We start from the raw sequence: 25062 nt of genomic DNA, 5'->3' as shown, positions 1-25062 counted from the left end.
ATGGTAAGCCTATCCAGGAACCTTTTTTTCCGGATCAATTTAAATACAGTCCAGGAATCTACCGTGCATTCATTTCGATCTTCGGCCGAGAGATCGGGAGAAGCGTGGCGGGCGGCGCTGACGGAGATGCCGACATTTCCGGCCTGCAATGCCCGCTTATTTTTATGGACATATGCAGACATTTATATAAATATTGCAAAACGAGCACTAAACTGTGTTATAAGAGTACGGTTTTAATTTTAGTAGCTTAGTGGCTGTATGTGCTGATGATTTTGACACGCCCATCTCCTGTGAAACACGGCGTAGAGGCTTGTTTGGAGAACGTTCTAACGCTGCACCAATTTCATCGAGTTTTGCTTCGGTTAGAATCCGTCGTTTTAGCTTAGGTGTTTTACAATTTAACGATCCAGTTTCTCGTAATTTAAGGACAAGATGTCTAACCATATCTCTATGTGGATGTAAAACGCCTGGGAATTTCTGTACAAATTGCCTACACACGTCTCGACACGAGTCTGTTTTCACGTAAGTGTCATACATAAAAAATCTTTGTTCTAACGTGAACCTTGCGGGTGGCATTCCAATCGTCTCACTGACACAACACACGTACACACTGCAATAACACAAACAAGTAACGGCAAGTAACCGAGAATAACACTCTTGCGCACAGTTCGAAATTAACACGTTCTTGGTTTACATCTGCTCGCCACTAAATTCACAGCTCTGTCTTCATCTAATCGCGAAGGAACAAAGAACTCGAGCTCGGAGATTTCGGATTGCAAGGAAGCTCACGAAAACCATTCACTTTTAACGGTTTCGTCTGCAGCGTAATCTTGATACAGTGTTGCACATTCGAAACCTCCAAACGATCCCCATCGACACAAAACTCTTTCAAGGTAATAACTTAAGCAGGACGTTACTGGTCAAAACTATGATTAAAATGCTTTTTTATCTGTGGCTCTTAACATCGTTTCTAAAGCGTATTTATTTGTGTATATAAGGGTAGAACTTGGATGAATTACAGAATAACTTTTGCGTGTTATAACACAGGTTAGTACTCGTCTTTTGCAATATTTATATAATTGTCTGCGTATGTCCATAAAAATAAGCGGGCATTGCAGGCCGGAAATGTCGGCATCTCCGTCAGCGCCGCCCGCCACGCTTCTCCCGATCTCTCGGCCGAAGATCGAAATGAACGCACGGTATTTTCCAAAGAAACAACATTCAACTTGGATCTAATTTAAATTGTGAGAAGAAAGGTTCCCATCCTGTCACGGAACCAAATAGAACCCATTACAATGTATTGATTTATGGATCCTTAACAATCCCAGGGTTGCTAATTTCCAGGAAATGTAAATAAATTCAATTCCGGTCCAAGAGAGAAAATCAGCAAGTGTAAATGGGTTCTAGGCCGTAAAGAACCTTTTTAGGTATGAAGAATTTCAATTCAATCCAGGAACCTTTTTCCCCCGATGAATTTAAATTCGGTCCAGGAACATTTTTTCAATGAAACAATACGCAACTTGGACCGAATTTAAATTGTGCGAGAAAAAAGGTTCCGGTCCTGCAGCGGAACCCAATAGAACCCATTAGAATTTATGGTGTCTAGGACCTTCAACAACCCTGGTTTTAAGTCCACTTTATGCACAGTAAGGCTAATCGGGTTAGCCTAGAATCGGGTTAATCTAGATTATTAAGGCTTATCTAGTTAAAGGGATATACAGATAGAACCCAGTAGGAACAAGAGCAAAAGGCAGACCAAAAAACAGATCGATAGATGATGATATTAAGGATCTGAAAGATATGAACATCGACAAATGGTGGAAGTTCATCCAGGACAGAAAAAAATTGAGAGAAATAGTTGAGAAGGCCAAAACTTTAAGTGTATGAAGAAGAAGAAGGTTAATCGTGACTGGACCTACAGTCTAAAGCGGGATCCGAACCACTGGGTAGATGATGATATGATAAAATTGCTAAAGGCACATTCACAGAGAACACCCATGCGAGCAGGCACGTAGCCAGGGGGAGGGCTAAGGGGGTTGAAGCCCCGCCCGAAATACTACAAATATTTTATTTAAATAGAGTAGGCTATAGCGCTAATTTTAATTCCTTAGCATTATTAAATATTACATCGAAAACAGTTTAGTGTATAATGGAGGAATCAGGTTATATTGTTATATTCTACTATTTAATCAAAAGAATAAATGGATCCACAGCTCTCAAAATTTATAGTTTTCTTTGTAAGAGGTCGTACAATATAGCTAAACTTTGAGAAAAAATTGCCTCTAATCTTTAAAGCCTGTTTTTAACGGAATATGTAAAAGATAATAACAAAATGCAATAACTATGAATCTCAATACACTAACTGTTCAAACTGTGTTCACACTTGTGTTGAACGGTGGATCGAGTAGGAAGGTACCTATATAATAATAATAATAACGATAAATTTGGATTAAAATTTGTTTATTTTGAATAACTAATAATAGTTATTATTGTAAAATGACAATTATAACATGGTAATAATAATTATTATTATTATTATTTATACTAATCAAGTTTTATCAATGCTCTGCCCCCTCTACAAATATTTCTGGGGACGCCTGTCCTGATAAGGGATGAGCCCCCCCGAAAGAAAATCCTGGCTACGGGCCTGCATGAGAGAAATATTTTTTTTTTTCACTGTTGCCAACAGGTTTCTCGTGTCTTGATTTTTTCTTTTTTTTCTTTTTTTTTATTACAGAGAATCAAAATCAACCATCTTGGCGCTGGTCAAGTATTGTTTGAAAAGAAACTAAGTGTAGAGAAATATCCATACAGTTTGCAACACTTCTCCGAGCATGTAACGTTTGGCAACGCAGCCCCGTGTCCAATCTAACGACGAAGCTTATTGCTAAGCACAGTAGCTGCAGGAGAAACTATGTTATGCTCATTTCTTCCCTCTGCGCCAAGGCTGTGCAAAATGTTCTCTATGGTTCGCCGCGGAGGTAAAAAAAAACCACTTTCAATCGTGTACGGGGACATAATTTACGATTGCCACATGGCTACAGACTGTAGAAAAATAAGGATTTATTGGCATTCGCAATGTTAACGTGGTTATCCGAGCTGATTAAAATATTTGCAACACTCGTGCTTCAGGTATGTGCGAGAAGGGCATAGCAAGGGCATTCGACCCCCCCCCTCTTTTGCAATGTTTACTTTGTAGCTAAGTTTCGTGAAATGTTAAGGGGAGACCCCTAAGCGGCAGTTTCCCCCTTTTTTCACATTGTTCTGAATCAATTTTCTCTGTATTTTCATTGGGATAAACACAAGCATCCAGGTCTTACCCGGGATTCGAACCCGGGACCCCTGGCATCGCAGCGCGCTGTGCTAACCACTCCGCCACGGAGGCCAACCTCAGCTACCGCGACTCAATTGTTTTTAATTACGGTATAAAATAATTAGCTTAGATCAAAGAGACCAAGGGTGCCTCGTGTATCGACTGAGGGACACTCTTTTGCGGCAAAAACACATGTGTTAGAACGACGTGTGTGGTAATTCCGTCCGTCACCGGAACTGCGAATTGCTCGCGTGACCCGTGACCCGACCCTCGGCCAAAGGGCACGGAGCGAGCCCTGCCGGCGTCCCACGGTGAAGGAGCTGGGCTCAAATGGGCTGCATTCCACGCTGTGGTCCGTCACGAGAGGGCTTGCGAACTGTCCCGTCATTCCTTGTTAGAGGAAAGGTGCGTTTTCGTTATGCTCATCCGTGGCTAAATTTTCCACGCATTATGGGGTTGATTAGTATGGTGTTAATTTGGTGTTCCTGCAGACTTTGCGAGCCCTGTACTTAATCAATCATGCACACAGAACCCAAAACGTGTCAATTGACACATATACGTTGACTCCAATAACACATTGAAGTGCATAAACTGCAAAGGATGTCAAAATACACACAGAAATGCATAGAAGAGCACTTTTATCAGCTGATGTTCCGTGCTATGCGCTAAAAATGCATCAACTAGGAAGATCAGACAAGATCATATCATAGATAACAAGATTTCACTCTTAATGCATCAGTTGACACAGCTACATTTCGTTATCTTTGAAATGATCTTGCCTGATCTTTCCAGTTGATGCATTTTTAGCGCAGAACACGGAACATCAGCTGATAAAAGTGTCCTTTAATGCATTTAACACACCAAAAAGTGCATCTTTGTAGTTTATGCACGTTAATGTGTTATTGGAGTCAACGTATATGTGTCAATTGACACGTCTTGGGTTCTGCGTGTGGCGTTAGTTTTGTGTATCTGCAGACTTTGCAAGCGCCACATCTACTGAATTATGATATTGGTTTTGGTCTAACTGCAGACTTTAAGAGTCATACATCTACCCATTATTTTGGATCACCGGGGTTAATAATTGTGGTCAGATACAGTCACCCCCAGAACACCCCCATTGCACTAATATTTATTGTTATTAATTATCTTTTCTCTTGTACAAATGCTTATTGTTCTTTAATCTTAATTTCTGTAATTTACCTATCACTGATAATGTCAGGGTAGCGACTAACCTGTATATACTTATCTTGTAAGGGCTGTTGCCATGGCAATTACGATTGTCTTTTGTCTTGACTTTGGAAGTTCGGGCTCGGGTTTTGAATAGAGTGATCAAGTTGGATTATCAGAAGTTTAATTTCTTTGAGTGAAATGGATTATATGTTAGGCATATAAGTATTTAGTTTGCAAAGAAGTAAAATAGACTTCCTTTTTCTAACACCATTAAGCCTTGTTTCCATGATTATGAAAAAATATAAATATGCTGACCAAGGCAGTAATTTATTTTATTAAAAACATAAACTAAACGTAACGTTTCAACCTTCTAGCAAGGTCTTCATCAGACTCTGTATCAAGTACAAAAGTCTTTTTTTATCACATCATCACTCATCCTCATCGTCATTATTAGCCTAAAGTAGCAGAAACGTGGCGCTAAATAACACAACTTAAAATCAAATCAGATCGAAACACAAAGATGGATTTTGAAAATACTACCTTTTGTATTAAGTACAGTTCTTTTCTGGGCTGGACGACAATTGTAAGTTCTATTCTTTGATGTTGTCCCGCACCGTGGCCGGGCTGTCTATGGACTCCGGCATGTTCGAGTCTCCTAGGAGAAGCGTAACAACTTTTCTCTTGAGGTCTCGGCCTGTGTATGGGACCCACAATCGTGAGGAAATTGGGAGCTACGAATGAGTAGCGTAACCTGATCATGGAAACCTACAACAACGACTTGGGGTTCGTCGTGCTGGCCACACGTTTGGCTGGGTGATCTCCCATCTGCCAAGGTCCTGACCCTGCTGCGGCTTTGATGTTACGTTTGCTTGACTAGCCTCGACATCCAGTTTTATCCTGCCTGCATTACGTTATACAGTAAAAGAAAAAAAGCAGAATGCAAGGTTTTAAAAGTGGCTAGAAGTCAACAAGAGAACTTCCCAAAGAAAAGGCAGTCAATCACTGATGAAATTCTGTTTCCCGCAGACTTCCTACTGTACTGTATACGTAGTGTATTTAGGCCTATGCCCGTTAAATACACCATAATAAACGCGTTTTGTTGCTATAAACCGAGATTTAATGCACTTTCTACTGTTCTTTTAGGTTATTTCAGTTAATCCGAACTTTCGTTAAACCGGTTAACTTATCCCGCCTCCATTGGTCCGGATTAACGAGGTTTTACTGTACCTAATTCAAAAATTAGATATTGCACAGCTGGGGAATGGAAATACAGGATAAAAGACACACACAAAAGGTACCAAAAGCTTATACTGAGATATGCTTAATTCATGGCGCACATATCGTTGTCAATGCACTTCCTCCCTATCGAACAGCCTTTGTTGTGGACTCACACTGGATTAAATGAAAAAGAAATAGAAGTACCACTTTGTTTGACCTCGCTGTAGGTGTTCCGCCTGCAGGCCTGCCACCGTTCCAAATATTAATTGTATCTGCTCAGCATCGGGGCTGGGTGGCGCAAGGAAGATTCTCGTTTCACTTTGACCAAGGACCTCAAGGCAAACAGGCCTCGGATGAAAGGAACCGCCCGCATAAGGAGGCGTTTCTCATACCTCACCTGCGTGCAAGAGCGCCATAAATCATCACATTCGGCCCGTTCTTACGCTCCAAGGTGTTAGAAGGATGAGCTCGGATGTTGAAGAATTAGCGTTCCTTCAGACACATCTACTTTCCTTGCCTTCACACTCTCTTGGACCTTTTTTTTCTGCAGTCTTTGGTCTTCTGTCATCATCTGTAGGAAAATAACATTCTCTTTTTTTCCCCCATATGCTTTTTTCTTATGATATGGCAGTTGTGGTTGCCCAGAAGGTTTGCAGTTTCTTCCACCAGCCCTCTCAACCTTTTCGAACAGCCACCCAGGGCGGTTGGTCCCTGGGAAGGCAATAGCTTTCACCACCAGCAATTAGACAATAAATTTTCTGTCACCTTCACCTTGTCTGGAACCTTCTACCTAGACTTGACTTCTCGTAGGGTTTTGAAAAGGTACTGCGAACCGTTTCCAATTCCGTGTCATTCCCACTGTCACCACAACACGCGCTCCTCCCCGCGACAAGAGGAGGAACCTCACGAAGATATATAGCACTGCTTCAGCAAGAAGAGAAAGGATATTTCTGACCCAAAACCTGTGCGGTATTGTGTTTTCAACTCTTGACGTTTACGTGGTCACAGGAAATCCTTGGAATGCCCTCAACAAATGCGTTGACCTCTCTACTTGTTCCCGTTTAAAAACCAATGCAGAACGAATATATGGCTTCAAAACAAGACGCACTGGACAATGGAAATGGTGCTTGAAGGCTTTCAAAGCATGTGAAGGCGTGCTTTGCCCTTTCTGGAATATTGCACGGCTGTTGCTGAAAGCGGAGAAAGGTAAGAATGCACGTGTGCTGAAGAGTAAATTTCCCCCCCTTGCACTTGTACGAACTGCCAAAGTAAAATAAATGTTACATCTCAAACCTAACGATTAGAGACTTGTATTGTTCTAATTTTTTGTCACCTCAACACGCTCGGAGGGGGATTTAAGGCATATTAATTTCGTTCAGAAAATTTTAGTCTTGAAGCCCGGGTGCCAAATGCCTAAATGTGGCATAACCTTGTTTTACGGTATGAATATAATGCTTTGACTGTTTCTGAAAGCTTATGTTATGTACATTTCAGATCCGAATGATGCCACTCTGTCAAACTTGTGCAATTTGACTAATTCAAGATGGCGTCCAATATGGCGGGACTTTCCTGTCAATGGCCTATATCTCAGTAACCAATGGTCATAAGCAGATTATCTTTTTTACGCTACACTTTCCAGCTTGGATAAAGCAAAGACCTTAGCACTACAGCAGTGGTTCTCAAACTTCGTGTAATCGTGACCCAGTAAATTCATTATTCCAAAGTCATTGCCCGGATCCCAAGAATTTTCCTCGTAAATACCTTTCCAGTATTTAAAATCTTATTCATGAATTAACATATACCCATGAAATTAAATATTGATAAATAAATTCTGGCGTAATCATAGAGAGTAATGATAGTTCGATTCCGTGTAGGATTGTTGACAAATATAAACCACTTTATGCACAGTAATGCTAATCGGGACTGGACCTACAGTTTAAAGTGGGATCCGAACCACTATGTGCCTCCACCGGGAATCGAACCCGGGACCACCGAACAAATATCATTGGGCAGGTTATGACGGTTCCTTAATGGATGCCTCGAATTTGGCAAGTTATCAAAATCAAATATGTCATCTTTTCCAATGACAACCACAATTCCCTGAAGTCCAACTTACTATAAAAAAAATTAAACTCTTGCAGAAACCATCATCACACAAAGGAGGTTTTTTAATGCTCTCAGAATTTCTCTCACAATTTAGAGTATAATAAAATTATCAAAATTAATAAATTGTGTCCCCGAATACGAGCCACGGACATCAACCTATAAGTCTAAATGTATTATTAAGTACAATAAGATAATCCAAAATTCACAAATCCCTTATGGCAATAAATAGTGCATGCCACTTAAAATACCAACTCTAATGTTGAGATGCTTATTTAGGATGATTATTTAATTGAATTAAAAGCTATGACCTTTAGTGATGTAATCACTTAAATTTAATGATTATCAACAACTTTCTCTAGTAAGCGTTTGTAATCATATATATTCTATTTTATGATTAATACCTGCTTTTAGACAAAACAGATCTTATGAGATCAAGATAATAACTTGGACATTCAAATTTAAAAAAATGGATAGCTATAGTTTACCAATATTATGTTTCAGATAAAATGCCAAGATAAACCAAGTTTGCATGAATATGTTCAAAAATCTTATTAAATAATACTTGAATTCAAGATAAATGTTTTGTTATATATCAAACAGATATCTTATTCAATTTTTAAAATATTTTATTCAAGTCCTTATATAGATTTTTCTTATGAATTATTGAAAAGTACTAACCAATTAATCCGCCTAGGGAAATGTATGTACTATTTCAGAATTATACGATGACAATTTAATAGTTGTGGCACAATACAAATTTGTCTATGGTCAGTATTGAACTTACGAGTAATGATTCTATGATGACCCACATGACCATGTGCTGAGAACAGTGATAATTCACCAAGCTAGACAACTATTCTTATATCATATAATTAAACATTTGAGTGATTGCAATGTGATATTATAACATTTAAAACTTTCCAAATCACATTGGAAAATGAAAATATAAAATTAAACAATCTAACAGTACTCCATTGTTTAATTCACTGTACTTCTTAATACCAATATGAGTGTAACTGATTATATCATGACGTTTCTGTTATCTCAATTTCCTTTAGTTAGATAAACAGGCGAGAATAAATTTCGCTTACTTTGATTATTTAATTAAATATACTAATAGAATCATAATTTCTAAATGAAAACAATTGAAATAAATAATTAGGTAAATATACTAAACTTAAATAATTTTTTAAGAAAACAAATAAATTATAACAAAATTTCGAAAAATAACAATCTCCAAGCCAATAAATATAATATTTTATTACAAAGTTACAATCGAAGTATTAACTAGAAGCACATCCCCCAAGCCATATACATTAACATTTTAATATAAATTAACATAGGGAATGCCACCGTGGCTGTGTGGTTAGCACGTGCGCTACGACGTTGGAGGTTCAGGATTCGAATCCCGGCCTGGGCATTGGTGTTTGTGAGTGTTCCTTCATCAGTTTCTACATGTCATCACTCATCCTCATCTTTGCGATTAGCCAAAAGTGGCAGAAAAGCGAAGTAAAATAAACCAAATCAATAAATTGATATGATCCATATTTTTTGTGACGTCACCACTTCAAAGCGTAATTTTTTAGTTATTTCATGTAAATCGCACCTTGTTTGTAATGTATATCTCTTGTTTAATATTTATTGTATTTTATGTTCTATTTTGAGTAATTCAATTTATCTTTATATTTGAGAAAATGCATTGTGTGAATTAGGAATCTAAACTTGTGTAGGTGTCAGTCTTGTTTCAAGCATGCTTTTGTAATTAGTAAGTGATTCATCTGTAGCTATTTAATCTGTGATCTTGAAAAGGTATAAAAGCGAGGGTTTCGCATGAGAAATCAACATTCGCCGCAGATCGTCGACACAATTTAAACTCAAAAGAACTGCTCGGTGTTGTACATACGTACATCTTGGTGTGGTAGTTCGGGACACAAGCTAGGCCTATGCGACCATAGTTACGCCGATAACCACGCATTGAGGTTATGTTAAACGTAGTTGAGTCAAGACAACGTTAAAGCAAAATCCTCACATTCGTTCGAAGTATATTTCCTTTATAATTGTAATAAATAGGGAATAAATCCTTTCATTTCATCTACGGCAGTAATATTTTATTTCTCTGTGCTGTGAGATATTGTTGCCTAACACTACCCCTGTACCTGAGAGGAGTCTGCGTAAATTACTTCAGCGAGTCTCATCGTTCACCGCTGAGACCCCTGATAAGAAAGGATGCAAAATATACTCGCTAGAGGTCACCATTTCATAGTGGCAACGTGAGTCATCGCTCGGTCCTTTCAACAACGACCCTTATGAGTGCAACTGATAAGGAACAGGTGGTGTTTGTGCAGCGTTCGCCTAAGAACTTTATGTTGTTGACTTCCTTCATTTTACTTCGCTTTTGTGACACTTTTGGCCAATTGCAAAGGTGAGAAAGATTGGTGCTGACATGAAATTAACGAGAGTGCAATCATCCCACATGGACAGGTTTCAACACAAGCGCGACAGAGGAATATACTGGCTGTGATTCCAGACACCACAACCTTGTTAATCTACAAGAATGCAGTCCAGGGTGTACTCCATGCAAGGTAGGTTGAGATTTATTAACTTTTATCTGTACTTTTTCTTTGTTACCTTGGTAGCGTCGTCGCCTTGTAATCAAGGGGTCCCGGGTTCTATACCCGGTGGAGGCACAAGTGTTTCGGATCCCACTTAAAATTGTAGGTCCAATCCCAATTAGCCTTACTGTGCATAAAGTGGACTTAAAACACCAAATCAACCAACCAATCTTTGTTACCCTTCATGAGTTTTCTACCATCTTTTGGTCAATCACCACGATCAGAATGAGCGATAATTATATTAAATTGAAGATACACTTGTGAAGGCCGCGACTGAAACCTACAGTTTAAAGTGGGATTCGAAGACTGTGCCTCCATCGGGTATCGAATCTGGGACCCTTGATTTCAAGGCTACGACGTTACCACTATGCCATCGGGGAGACCCAATATCTTTCATTGTAGTCCTAAGCGAAACACTATGTCTAAACCACGACAAGATTCGAACCACGAGACTTGCACCATCATCGTCGCGATTAGCCTAAAGGGATAGAAAAGAGACTAAGCCCATTAGACGTGGATCTGCGAGGACATTTGGTCATATGATGAAAAGACCGAATACGAAAGACGTCCAATCCCGCCATTATCACTTCACCACCTGAGCAGGCGAGCCTTTCCCGGAGTTTCCCCGAATCGATGCATTCCACCGGATCTCTCCGCAAATCCGGGCATTAATTAGGGACCTCCAGTAGATGAGGTACGCGGGATTAGACGTTCGTCGTCAAAACGGGAAGTGATGATAATTTGCACGAGTGATCCATTTTAAGGCGACCGACTTGCTTGCCGGGGCCGTAGGCGCGGACGACAGGGCCGGAGCTGTGATAATCCTACCCGGAAGAAACCCGGAGGCCGTGGAAGCATCTCAGTTTCCGGGATTTTGTCTCTCTCTCTGTTTTTGTCCTCCGCAGAGATGTTCGCAACTGTAAACAAGGATTTTGGGTACTCAATCATCATTAAAATATCCGTTGGTTAGTCTATCCAGGAAACACACGAGGCGCAGTTCCAAAGGCAAAATCCCGCTAATGGGGTATGCCATGGTAAAACCAATTTCCAACCAACGTTTTCATCTTGCTTTATATCCTGCGCGCTATTTTGCTGGGATTATCGACTTCAAAAAGCATTAGTTTTACCGCTCCTGCCCCTGCGTGGCAGTTTCAGCCTCTGGAAACGTTACTGCAAACAAAGTTTTGTATTTCCATGTCCCTCTTTGCTGGTCTATTCAACCCCTCTCTTGCTGCGCCAAAACTTTATATAGGAATTGTAGCTTTCGTGACGACGTGATTCGAACAAGTGTTCTCGGGTAACCAGACAGGTTAAATCGTTGTAACGGTCGAACGTTTCGAGCGCATACATTGACTCTGTCCGAAGGGTACACCCAACAGCGAAAGAAACAGTAGGACAATTGTCCACCACCATTTTCATTCGGTCTGAATTACACAATGTGTTGACAATGAATTGAAATAAAGACGTCAATAAGCAGAGAACAATGCCTACTTCGAACCAACATCGTTTCGTTCCTTAAAACAATACAGGATGTAGAATAAAGAATAACACCATTAAGCCTTGTTTCCATGATTATGAAAAAATAAATATGCTGACCAAGGCAGTAATTTATTTTATTAGAAACCTAAACTAAACGTAACGTTTCAACCTTCTAGCAAGGTCTTCTTCAGACTCTGTATCAAGTACAAAAGTAACAAGATACAAAAACAGGGTATTATATATACACAAAAATTACTCTCTCCAGACTATTAGAAAGTTGTTATGGAACTTTCTAGCAGGTGGCTTCCCTTGTCAACTGTACTTTCACCTAAAAGGCTAAACATATTTACATCCATATAGAATGTGGTTGGGCTTTATATCTCACGCTCTTTTTCCTTCATTTTTCTTCCTTCTCCTCTCCTCTTTCTCTCTTGTCCTTTCCACTCTTTCTAACACCTTCTTCCATTGTTTGGTTAACTTCAGTCCCCCATTCCAGTTCATTGTGTCTTCTTCACCTTTCTTCCCTATTTCCTTGGCTTCCTTCCATTTTCTCACTAGCATTCTCTTCTCCCTTCCTATCTGCTTAGCCTCATCCCACTCTGTCATGTCCTGTTTCTCTCGTGTTTAAATATCGCATTTCTCTATCTCTTAAGTCGTACATCATCCCTATGTTGTTTCAACCTGTCTTTCAACCTCTTTTTCGTTTCTCCTATGTACACGCACTGACATTCTTTACATTTCACTTCGTAGATAATCCCTTCCTCTTCCTCTTCTCTGTTTTCCTTTTTCTTGTTTGCATTCTTCGCTATTCCTAAGATGCTTCTCCCTCCCTTCCTGTAAGTTTTAATGCCCACTTTCCTAAGCACTTTGCATATCTTTTCTGTGGTCTTCCCCATACTCCTTATTCCAAACATTATCTCTTTTTCTTTCTCTTCCTCTTTTAGCCTTTTAGGTGAAAGCACAGTTGACAAGGGAAAGCCACCTGCTAGAAAGTTCCAGAACAAATTTCTAATAGTCTGGAGGGAGTAATGTTTGGGTATATATAATGCCCTGTTTTTGTATCTTGTTACTTTTGTACTTGATACAGAGTCTGAAGAAGACCTTGCTAGAAGGTTGAAACGTTACGTTTAGTTTATGTTTTTAATAAAATAAATTACTGCCTTGGTCAGCATATTTTTTTCAGAATAAAGAAGTAATGAAAATAGCGGTGGACAAGTTGCTTATCAGTATCTTTGCCGTTGACTGTACAAAGTACAGACTTGAAGCAGTGCTCCGTGCTTGAAGTGTGGTCTTGACGTTAGTGACGTCACCTAGTTCAGTTGGAAAGCGCCAAGCACAGAAGTGCACAGCTCGCAGCACAGATCGTTGCTGACTAGGCCACGTGATTCTCGCACTAGTTGTTCATTTGTTTAAAATCACGGATATACAAAGTCAGCTACACAGGTTAAATGTACGTTATGGGGCAGCAAGTAAATGAACATTTGAAAATGCTATGTGATTTCTATGGTGTTTAACACGCGGGGAAAACGACGAGTCCTCAGTTTTATCTGCTGGCCGTATTTGGCGCTGCAGTCGAAGTGCAATTCGGAAGACTTTCACTTCCAGTCCACGACTTCAAGACCGCACTGCAAGACCATACTCGGAGGATGCTCGCTTCCAATGGCGCAACCACAGGCAGGGCAGAGGAGGGCATTGCCCCCCCCCCAACCTTGGACGGAAATGAGATCTAAGAAGGGCAAACATTGACTGCCAAGTGTACTTGCAGGGGGCAATTACCGCCAACAACTTCAAATTTTATGCAAATAAAAATACTTTTCGTAAAATTTTCTTGCTCGTTTCGCTCGCAATGCTTGCTTTTCTTAGTCTTATGAAGTTCAGAACCGTAGCTAAGGGCTGCGGGAGTCGGCCCTGGGTGCCGAACGATCTAAATGAAAACAAGTTTTAAAATTGATTAGTGGTTTTAAGTCCACTTTACACACAGAAAGGCTAATCGGGACTGGTCCTACAGTTTAAGGTGAGATCCGAACCACTGTGTCATGTGCCTCCACCGGGTATCGAACCCGGAACTCCTTGATCACAAAGCGACCATTACACCATCGGGGAGGGACAAAAGTTGTAAAAGAGAGAATGCGTTGGCATACCGTGAAATTATTTGCCCCCTGTTAAATCAATATTGATTTCAGCCTGCAAAAAAATACTACTACTAATACTGCTACTACTACTAGCTATACTTCTACTAATAATAATAATGTTGGTCCCGGGTTCGAATCTCGGATTGGGCATGTTATAATAACATTATTATTAATATCATTGGTACGTTTATTCTGGTACTTGCCCCTCCCCCAGACAAAAATTCGTGGTTGCGCCTCTGGTCGCTTCAAGTACGGTCGCACCTTTCGGACACCGTCATTGCTCTCATAACATCAGGGAATGTTCAATGGATACCAAGGGTGAGGTTACACAAGTTGGACGAAACGTTGGACGCTAACACCGATTAAATACATTGACTGCCATGTGGTGAGTTGTATTGAACTCACGCTAGTTTTACACCCGGGGCCTCGTGAAGCGTATTTAACTCGCACGTCTCTTTACCTTGAGAGCCTCATGCTGCACAGCCAACTCTCGCTACCGTGATACAGTAGAGTGACCCCGCGGATAAAAGTTGGCAGATGATTCATGAAAATTTTATTTACTGATGCTGTTATAGTTACAATTAATACGAACAATTTAAAAAGCGTGGATCAAATGAATAGCTGTACATCAACTTATTTTATTTTTGGCCTTTAAATTTCACTTAAATAATAATAAAAAAAACATTTTTACTCATGAACAGTTTTCAAGTTTTTCCTATTGTGCGTCTGGCCTTGAATCTTTGCTGGCCAGCTCCTCGAACGATATCGATACAATAGTACACGGCAGAGTTATGTTACAAATGCCTCAATGCTGAGAGAAAAACAATATGTTGCGAGCCTAAGATATAACTCAAGTGACGTGCAGCGTAATACAGTAAAACCTCGTTAATCCGGACTATTGGGGGGATAAGTTGACCGGTTTAACGAATGTCCGGATTAACTGAAATAACCTAAAAGAACAGTAGAAAGTGCATTAAAACTCAGTTTATAGCAACAAAACACGTTTATTATGGTGTATTTAAAGGACATAGGCCTAAATACACTATACAGTACAGTACAAAGTCTGCGGGAAACTGAATTTCATCAGTGGTTGACTGCCTTTTCTTTTGGAAGTTCTCTTGTTGACTTCTAGCCACATTTAAAACCTTGCATTCTGCTTTTTTTTGCCTGTCCGGATTAAGCGAAGTCCGGCTTATCGGGATCCGGATTAACGAGGTTTTACTGTAATTGATTCTAGCGCCACGTGAGTAGCATATGACTCACGCACATAAAATAATAAAAAAAAAATATATCGTTTTCAAAGTTTTCATTATATTCTCGTAATAGAACATGGTGGTCCCAAGGATATTTTGTTTTAGCCTGGCTACCAGAACACTTGTTTGAAAACTTTAAACGTTTCTTTCTGGATTACATTTGTATATGTAAATTTTAAAAAGGTATAACTCTGCGTCAGTGGAACCTCCCTCGTATAACTTTTTCGGGGGGATAAGGTACAGAACTCCAAATGCATCAAAACAAGATTGATGTACTTGTGTTACACAGAGGTGCAACCACGAATTTTTGTCTGGGGGGGAGGAGGAGGGAGTACCAGGATAAACGTACCAATAATAATAATAATAATAATAATAATAAAATAATGTTACTAATAATGATGTTATAACATTATTATTATTGATTTGCTTTATTTTACTTCGCCTCTTGTGCCACTTTTGGCTAATTTGCAAAGATGGGTATTGATTCATTGATTGATTTGTTGTTTCAAGTCCACTTTAAGCACAGTAAGGCTAATCGGGACTGGACCTACAGTTTAAAGTGGGATCCGAACCACTTGTGCCTCCACCGGGTATCGAACCCGGGACCCCTTGATTACAAGGCGAAGACGCTACCACTGCGCCATCGGGGAGGCCGCGCGAAGATTGGTATGAGTGATGAAAATGATGAATGGATACTCGCACTGGGATTCGAACCCAGGACCAACATTATTATTACTATTAGTAGTGGTAGTGTCAAAGACGTTATTATCCTCGTAAATTATAAAAAGAGGGTAGAAGTTTGGGCTAAAGCATTTATTTGTGTTCGAACAAACGATTTGAATTATTCTTTAACTCGTTCAATTTCACATTAATAACGGAAAACAAGCACATAAACTATTTTTGAAATACAGAAAATGCTTGAAAAATGCATTCCAAATATAATTATTTTTTACATTAACACAACTTTCATGCAATGTGGAGTGACGTGGACATTAAATTGTGTGCGTATTCAAAGTTTCTTTACAGCATACTCGTAATTCATCCATCTCACAATAAACCAACAGCAAAAGTTACATAAATTATCTCTGAAATGTGCACGCTCCGTTTCCTCAAAACAATTGTTCATGCATTTAAAACGAAATCAATTAAGACAAGTGTTATTTCTCTCTCTGGTCATTTACAATGCATTACAGCGAACAAACATAAATTGCGAGCGAAGCGAGCAAGAAATCTCTTGGATCCAATTATTTTGCAGGCTGAAACCAATATTAATGTAATAGGGCGCAAATAATTTCAGGGAACTCCATGGCATTATATCATTTAAAACTTTTGTGCTTCCCCGATGGGGTAGTGTTGTGATCAAAGGGTCCCGGGTTCGATACCCGGTGGAGGCACATAGTTGTTCGGAACACACTTTAAGCTATAGGTCCAGTCTCAATTAGCCTTTCTGTGCACAAAGTAGACTTTAAAAAAAAAATCAATCATTCAATTTTATATATATATATATATTTTTTTCATTTAGATCGTTCGGCGCCCAGGGCCGTCTCCCTCTGTCCCCTAGCTACGGTTCTGAACTTGATAAGACTAAGAAAAGCAGGAATTGCGAGCGAAGTGAGCAAGAAAATATTACGAAAAGTATTTTTATTTGCATAAAATTTGAAGTTCTGGACTGTAATTGCTCCCTGCAGGTACACTTGGCCGTCAATGTTTGCCCCTTCCTCCCTTGCCGCCCTTAGAACTCATATCCGACCAAGTTTGGGGGAGCAATGCCATCCTGTGGTTGCGCCACTGATGTTGCATCAATTAATTGACGAAGTTAAATGCACAATTTTGGTTTCTGTAATGGCCGTTTCTTATACGTTCGATGGATGCATTCGTGCTTTGAGTTAATTTTTTAAGTCCACTTTATGCACAGATAGGCTGATTGGGATGCCTACCGTTTAAAGTAGGATCCGAACCACTATGTGCCTCCACCTGGTATCGAACCTGGGACCCCTTGATCACACACAGAGAACTCGAAATGCATCAAATCGAATTTGATGCACTTTTAGTGCATCAAATGACACACCTAAACGTGTAATCTTGGATTATTAGAAATTGTCTCGGGGTTTGATGCATTTTCACTGCATCAAATGGGATTTCGACTGTGGAGTGTGTCTTTTGATGCATTTTAGTGTGTCAATTACCCGTCCGATGGGATTTTATGCATCTAAATGCATATCTTTCAATTTACACACTTATATGCATAATTCGTTCTAAGCAATTGTTTGATGATTTTACTTACCTTATATGGAAAATAAATTTTGAACTCTTACGATAATATGAAAGGAATTTTGAATTTATCAGCTTACAAATTGATTGTTTGATTGAATTGGTGTTTTAAGTCCACTTTATGCACAGTAAGGCTAATCGGGACTGGACCTAGAGTTTAAAGTGGGATCCGAACCACTATGTGCCTCAACCGGGTATCGAACTCGGGACCCCTGGATTACAAGTCGACAACGCAGCTCACAAATAAACCGAAGTAAGAAAAATGTTAAGAATCAACAGACAAAGTAAATATATTTGCAGTAACTAATTTATATTTCCTAATTAAAATGTCACATCACATTTGGTGCCACACATGCATGTACGTACAAGCCACTAATATTGTATTTTTGGTACATTGTTTGTACACTGTAAAAATAATACCCGTTTTGCACATTTTTGGTGAACTCTCTTCCATAAAAATGTTAGCGAACGTTAGCTAAGTGTAGCAGAGATGTAAGTCCCGATTTTTAAATTATTATATTAAGCACAGGATTTTAAGAGTAAGATTTGACCTATTGCCCTTCAGCCATAGAAAGTTAAATTCCGTTTTATTAGTGTTGTTATCAATGTTCTATTACTGGGAAGAAAGGTTTCGGTACACTTCATATCTGTTTGTTCTTGTGTTCATCGTAAGAACTATTCAAAATATTGCGGCATGTTCATAAATTTTAAAATATACCAGAAAAAGAGCGCTGGTTATTATTATTACCTTCCAAACAATAAAATTGACATTGAATTGAATATACTTTGGAGTTGTTAACAAGTATAGACTTCCGTACGTTCATTAGATAGAAACTGGATTCGCCTCGATTCTTTTTATAGGTATACCGTATTGGCCCGAATATAAGCCGCACGTTTTATCCAAATTTCAATTGTAATTTGTTCCGAATAGTTATTTGTCTTTTTATTCTTTTTAACGATGCACAGATATGAAAGACCACAACGAGCTACGACAAAAAAGTGGTCCCGAGATCGAATCCCGGACTGGAGATGGGTGCGTTTCTCTTCATCAATTTCATCGCTCAACCTCATCGTCGCGATTAGCCAAAAGTGGAAGTGATACGAAGCTAAATAACAAAAATCAAATCAAAACAGGAAAGACTTTTGGTGCAGCCACACACACAGGATATGACCTTCCATAACATGATGTTAGCACAGATAAGTTACTGTCATGTTAGTAACATCGACCTGAAATTTTTCCCAGAGTCCCAACTTATGGTTATTTTGGTTCTAAGTTTATTCTTACTCTTCCACCTGCTCGCTACAGAAAAATTCTGGGCAAACAACCCCTGATGAATCACCGTAACGGTACATCTTGAGAGGCGTGAGGGGTTGACGACAACTTTCGCAATCGCCGGAAGCATTTCGCTTGGTTGGCGTCTTCTCGCGACACGTGTTTCGGTAGTGCTTCTTTTCGCATTGTGTACTGTGTAGTGCAGTTCTGTGCAGATTCAGGAGAGAACGAACTACCACCACAGATTTTCGGAGTAAGAAAAGTAAGTATTTATGCATGTTTTCTACAATTTCATTTTATATGTTTCTTTGTTCGCTGAAATTCTGATTTAACTGCCTGATTATAAATGCTCGAATGAAGGAAAGAACCTGGTCAGACCCAACGATTACACCAAAATGGGAGATTAGCTTCAGGGCCCATTATTTACCATACCATAATAGTTTCACATTAAGCTTCGTTGTTATCTAAATAGTTGCAAGAACTAAGTTATGTGTTAGGTGAGAGTTCAATGCTTCCTTGTTTTTGTTCTCTGCCTATTTAATTTATTTTTGTCATTGCGGACAATCCCAGTGCCGTGAAGCAAATATACAGGCATATAAAATTTCAAAATGGCAGAAAGCTTTCACTTTTTGGAATAAAAAAAACTGCCTTCTCATTCCTCTCTCCCTTTTGTTTGTAACGTTTTTGTCTATTTGTTTTCCGCTAAAGCTTCCCATCTTCATTTCTCATTTTAGTATCTCTTCCTTCCTGTTTATTTCCTCTGTTTTCGAGCATTTATGTCCCTATGTTTACCCTCACATTTTCGGCCTGTTTCTTCTTTATTCTCTCTCTCTCTGTTATTATTCCTCTTCCTTGCCTGCCTCTTTTCGCTTGCTTTGCTTCTATATTTCTCTCTCTCTCTCTCTCTCTCTCTCTCTCTCTCTCTCTCATCTATTTCTTTCTCTGTCTTTTTCTATTTCTGTTTGTTCTTTTCTACTTGTTCCTCTTTCTATCTCTATTTACTATCTCCACAGATATATATATCTCCAATTCTTGCTTCTCTATTTCGCTCGTTTTTCTATTGCTTTATCTCTCTTGTGTTTCTCAATTTCTCTCTCGCCCGTCTGTCTCTGACTCGGCCTCTTTCCTCTCTTGTCCTCGGTCTCCCTCCCGATGGCTGATTACGTCATTGGCTTGTAATCAAAGGATCTCGGGTTCGATACCTGCTGCAGACACATTGGTTGGGATCACGCTTTAAACTATTGGTCCGTTCCGACCAACCTATTTGTACATAAAGTGGAGCTAAAACCAACAATTCAAACAATTCTCTTCTCCTCCTCCTCCTCCTCTCTCTCTTCACCGTGTGTGTGTGCCCAACTCGCTCCTTTATCTTTATCTGTCTTTTCTCTTTCCTTCATTCTCTGTCTGACTCTTTAATTCTATTCCTTTCTCACATTCTCTGCCGCTTCTTCCCTCTCCCTTTCTTTTATCTCTTTTAAAACACTTTTTCTTATGTGGAGATGTTGGACATATTTACATCATGTTCGCATGTCATCATAAGAAAGAAGTGCTTTAAAGGAGAGAAAAAATAGATGAAAGAAGCGGCAGAGAATATGAGAAAGGAAGAGAATTGAAGAACCGGACAGAGAGTGAAGGAAAGAGAAGAGATACACAGACATACCCCGAAGAGGAGGGGGGAGCGGAATACAAGAACCGAGGGACAGGGTAAAGGGAAAAAATACGAGTACATGGGAGAGAGAGAAATAGGGAAGCGAGAGAGGGGGAAAAAAATAGGGAAACGAAGGAGAGGCATTTACACATTCTGGATGTTGTTTTTTTCTTTTAGAAAAGAGGAGTAGGCGTAATAAAAATCTAGAATATCTTAACCTTATATATGTGAAAGATAAGAAATATTATATTAAAAAATCCATGAATGCTAGAAACAATGGTTCTACCAGTGGCGTGCGCACTTTTTTTTGTGGTCCGTCCTCATTTTGCCATCTTTTCGTACGTCTGGCGTTCTTCTTTTTTTTCTAAGTGCAGGCGAAAGGGGGTTATAACCCCCACCAATAACTCTCCTTGGGCGCGCCACACTAGCACGCAATATTAATTGGATATTTTCCATATCCAGTGTAGTTTCAAGAACTAGACAATGGATAATATCGAATTAACATTCCATACTAACATCACTTTAAACAATAAAAAAAAATACATATCACTCATCTTAGTAATAAGAATGAAATGATCATCCTAGGACTTCATATATAAAAAAATAATTTTTAAATGCTACTTGTCTGTTGTTGATTATTCTTAACTGTGCCATTAAATTGATATACTCAACTAGTATTTTGTTTTGATAACACTAGTTCTCATGCAAAAGTTTCTTTTATTATTATTCTTAAGGCACCTATTGTTCCTGTCATGAAGACAAGAGAGAAATATTCAGAAGCTATTGTCGTGCAGAGAATTGTGAAGCATATGATTCGACTGAAGAGGGATTATTCTGTGCTTATTGTGGATATCTACCCACCAAGGATGCAAAAGGTAAGTGTGTGTTACATATTGTTATCTGAAACATGAATATTTGCATTTCCAAATCAATCAGTGATAAGAAGATCTCACTTTCCGTAGACAATTTACCATGATGAAAGTGTTCCTTGTGTTTGAAATTTGGACTTGCGAGTTAACAAATATAAATAGAAGTCAAAGTTGAATTAATTTGAACTGTCTTCAGAATATATTTCCTTCGCTTCAACATTAGGTACATTCATGGGCGTCCGGAAGGGGGGCAAGGCGGGGAGTGCCCCCCCCCCCCCTGGAAAATGAAAGTCAACCAAAAATTATGTATTTCACACATATAATTTCATTTTAGCCACAGTAATATGTGTTAATTATTGCATGAACACCATAAATTCAAATTTAAGCAATGTTTTTTTAGGGAACAACACTATTTTGGGGGAAAATGTGCCTTGTTTGCCCCCTCCCCCCTGGAAAAAATACCTTCCTTGCCCCTCCCTGGAAAATATCCTGCGGACGTCCATGGGTACATTTAAGGCTCAGATTTATTAAACTACTTGACACAACGTCCATGTGGCATATCAAAAGGGGGTTGGTGGGGGTCACAACTTATAACCACCTCTTTTGCTCAGTATTCCTTAAAAAATGTTGAAAAAAAAATCAAAGGCAGAAAAAAATGGCAAATTGAGGGCTCATTAATAAAAATAAGCATATGTACCCCTCCTCCTTTTGAAAATCCTGATAACTCATAACATCACTCATAATCTGAATAGCTTCTTATTGGATGACATAATGATCCGATCTTAACCCCCTCATACCTTTGATACCAGCTTTATAAATGAGACTCAGGTTAATTCAATATGCTTAACTGTTAACGTTTGTAGTCTGTCTGTCTGTCTCTCTCTCTTTCAGTAGTGGAATTCTCTTGTGGAAAATTAATTTTTATACTCATAGATGTTATAGATAAGGATATCATGTCAATTTTGCTGTTTAATTTTGCTTTTATACTGCTTAATGTGCAATAACTATATCTTGCCTCTTTTATTTTATTTTATCTATTTGTGCATATTACCTCTTTTTATGCTTCCTTTCAAAAGTGTCTGTAGCAATGCCTATTATCCTAATGACATGTGGAATATGCATTTTTAAGTCATAAAGTAATTTTGGCTCTAAATTTTTCCTACCACCTTTAAATACAAACTGCCATCCACAGATGGAAAATCCAGAATACACCACTTTAAATATTTTTTTGTGCAAGTGATAAATTATTTTAAGTAACTTAACTATACAAAAATAATGGCCAACACGAGAAACAGTCATGTATATTCTCTTTCACTTTCTTAATTGCTTGAGATATGGAATGGTATTTTTTTCTGTTAACATACAAACTTTTATACACATCAAAGACTTGGAAATTTAATTATTACAATGACATTTAGTCATGGAAAGTGGTAGAGGAGCAGAGAGAACTCTTTCTCCTTTTATTTGTTTTTCTTTTTGTTTCATCCTTTCTTTTCTCTTTTCTTTCCACTTGCTTTCTCTATTCAGCCTCTCTCTTTGTCAGAGCGAAATAGACTCCTTCCCTCACTCGTGTCTTTTATTCCCTCTTCTCCTTTATCTCTCTCTCCCTCTCTGTGTCTCTCACTGGATTTGTCATTTTTCTTCTCTCCAACACACACACACATATGTATGAGAGTGTGTGTCTCATTTAGAGAGAGAGAAATATGTGTGTGTGTCATCTTCCCTTTCTCTCTTTCTCCTCTCCCTTTTTCTCTCACTGCATTTCTTCCATTTTTCTTCTCTCCTAGAGGGAGACAGACAGAGAAATATGTGTGTGAGACAGTCATCCTTTCTCTGAAGGAACAGAAAAAGGAAAGAGAGAAGGAAGAAAAGAGTAAGAGAGGAGAGGAGAGTGATAGAGTCTGCCTTTCTCTCTCCCTCTCAAATTTTCTATCCTTTTGTGAGGGAAAGGGAGGTGGTGGGATGGAAGGGAGAAAAGAGTGAGAGGGGGAGGGAAGAGAAGAAAAAAGAGATAAGTCATGAAGGGTTTCCAATTGTAATTCATATACAAATTACATAATTCAAAACCATGCATTCTCTTCATATGTTTTAGTCTCACATAAGTCCCTAATTATTATATTTTCAAAGCTCCAAGTAATGTTCCTCTGTGATAAAGTGTTGACTGTTTCACATTCATATTATATGATAAAAACAGGAAAAATTAGTCTTGTATTTTTTAAATCAATTTTTTATGTATAGGATAAACGTTTATGAACAGAAAAGTAATATAAATGAACTAAATTGAGTATGCTATATCTTTAATCACTTTGTTTTGGCTTATAAGTATATTTCAGAATCTGTCTCCTCTATACTTTTACAAAGAATTGTATTGTTATTATATTTACACTACCTGGGTATGGTAATATTTTCCCAGTGCTAATTTAAATAAACCTTGAATGTTCTCTGTTTCATACCAGTAAATATGGTATTTGTTTTGTTTTACAGTAACTTCACATCAATATTTTCTTGGCCCTGTGCAAAGACATGCAACATAAAGGAGAAAGTGCTCTTGTGATGAGTTTCGGGTTCAAGTCTGACCTATATAGGAGTATTTTTGTGTACCCGTCTTCATGCATCAAAGGTAAGCGCATACAAACTTTAATTGCTGTAGTTGAGGGGAGGAACAGTGAAAGTAATATACTAAAGGGGTAGAAGTTGACTAGTTGGATTCTAAATATTTTGTAGTCATTAGTAAAATAGAAGAGCTGAATTCTTGGTTACTGTTGTTGTCTTTAATATGAGTGGTTCTTGGTTTGAACTCTTTGGAGTTCCAAAGTTCTGTATTAACCTAACATCATAACAGTTGGGGAGCTATATGCAATAAATAAAATACTGTGAGCTTGAACACCAGTAACAGTGCTGATGGTACACAATGCGTTAAGCACATATTATCCAATGAAAAGCTGTCTGTCTGGCAGGCTTTGACCCCTCAAAGGCATGTGGAGTCATGGAATTTAGTGTAGGTAAAAGGGAAGCAAATTGGTACAGGGATCTGCTTGAATGTCAAACCATGGTGATGATTTGTGTTCTTGGGTCATGGCAGATATTAAATAAGTCAAATTTAATGTTGTGTACAACAGCCATTTGAGGGCATTGTTCTACCATGTATTTTTTTCTTTTTTTGTGGGTTGATGCATAGTCAGGACATTAAGTCTCATTGCGAGAGAGAGATTGTTTTAATTGGATAATACTTGATCAGGAATAAATGTGATGTTTTGTAATTAAATTCAAGAAAAAAATATGATATTTATGCATGCTTCATTTATTTTCAGGAAGTATCACCATTTGGTAACAAAAGATTTTGAGAAAGAAGCACCCTATCTGGCACTATTAGTGGAAGGAATGTTGTCCCGGTAGCTGCAGATGCTAGAAAGTGCAGTGTGCCACTTTACGAACATTTATCTATGCACTTGTTGACATATACTATAGTTTTGAATTGGACTACCCCAAAAGTTGTGCTACATGTATGGTATTAGTCCAGTATATGTATACTATATATGTATATGTATACTATATTAGGCCATAAAGACAGACTGTCACCTCAAGTCATCTATCTTATATGAGAAGTTCAAGGATTGAAAGCAGACTATGCATTAAGCACCAGTGTATCTGTGACAAACAATAAATGTTCTGTCTCAGGATCTTCTGTATCATTTGTTAGTATGAATTGCACCTAAGT

At 38.6% G+C, this 25062-nt stretch overlaps 1 long non-coding RNA gene across 1 annotated transcript; it reads left to right on the top strand.

Moving 5' to 3' along the window:
- Positions 1 to 19011: 19011 nt before the first annotated feature.
- On the top strand, positions 19012 to 24787 carry LOC146001198 (uncharacterized). The gene is made up of 4 exons (XR_014443541.1): positions 19012 to 19089; positions 21210 to 21350; positions 23829 to 23964; positions 24656 to 24787. It is a non-coding gene; the product is annotated as an uncharacterized LOC146001198 (long non-coding RNA).
- Positions 24788 to 25062: the final 275 nt, after the last annotated feature.

Source organism: Lepisma saccharinum, chromosome 17, assembly GCF_977018435.1.
Source record: "Lepisma saccharinum chromosome 17, izLepSacc3.1, whole genome shotgun sequence".
NCBI lineage: Eukaryota > Metazoa > Arthropoda > Insecta > Zygentoma > Lepismatidae > Lepisma > Lepisma saccharinum.
This window is presented reverse-complemented; position numbering and strand designations above follow the sequence as displayed.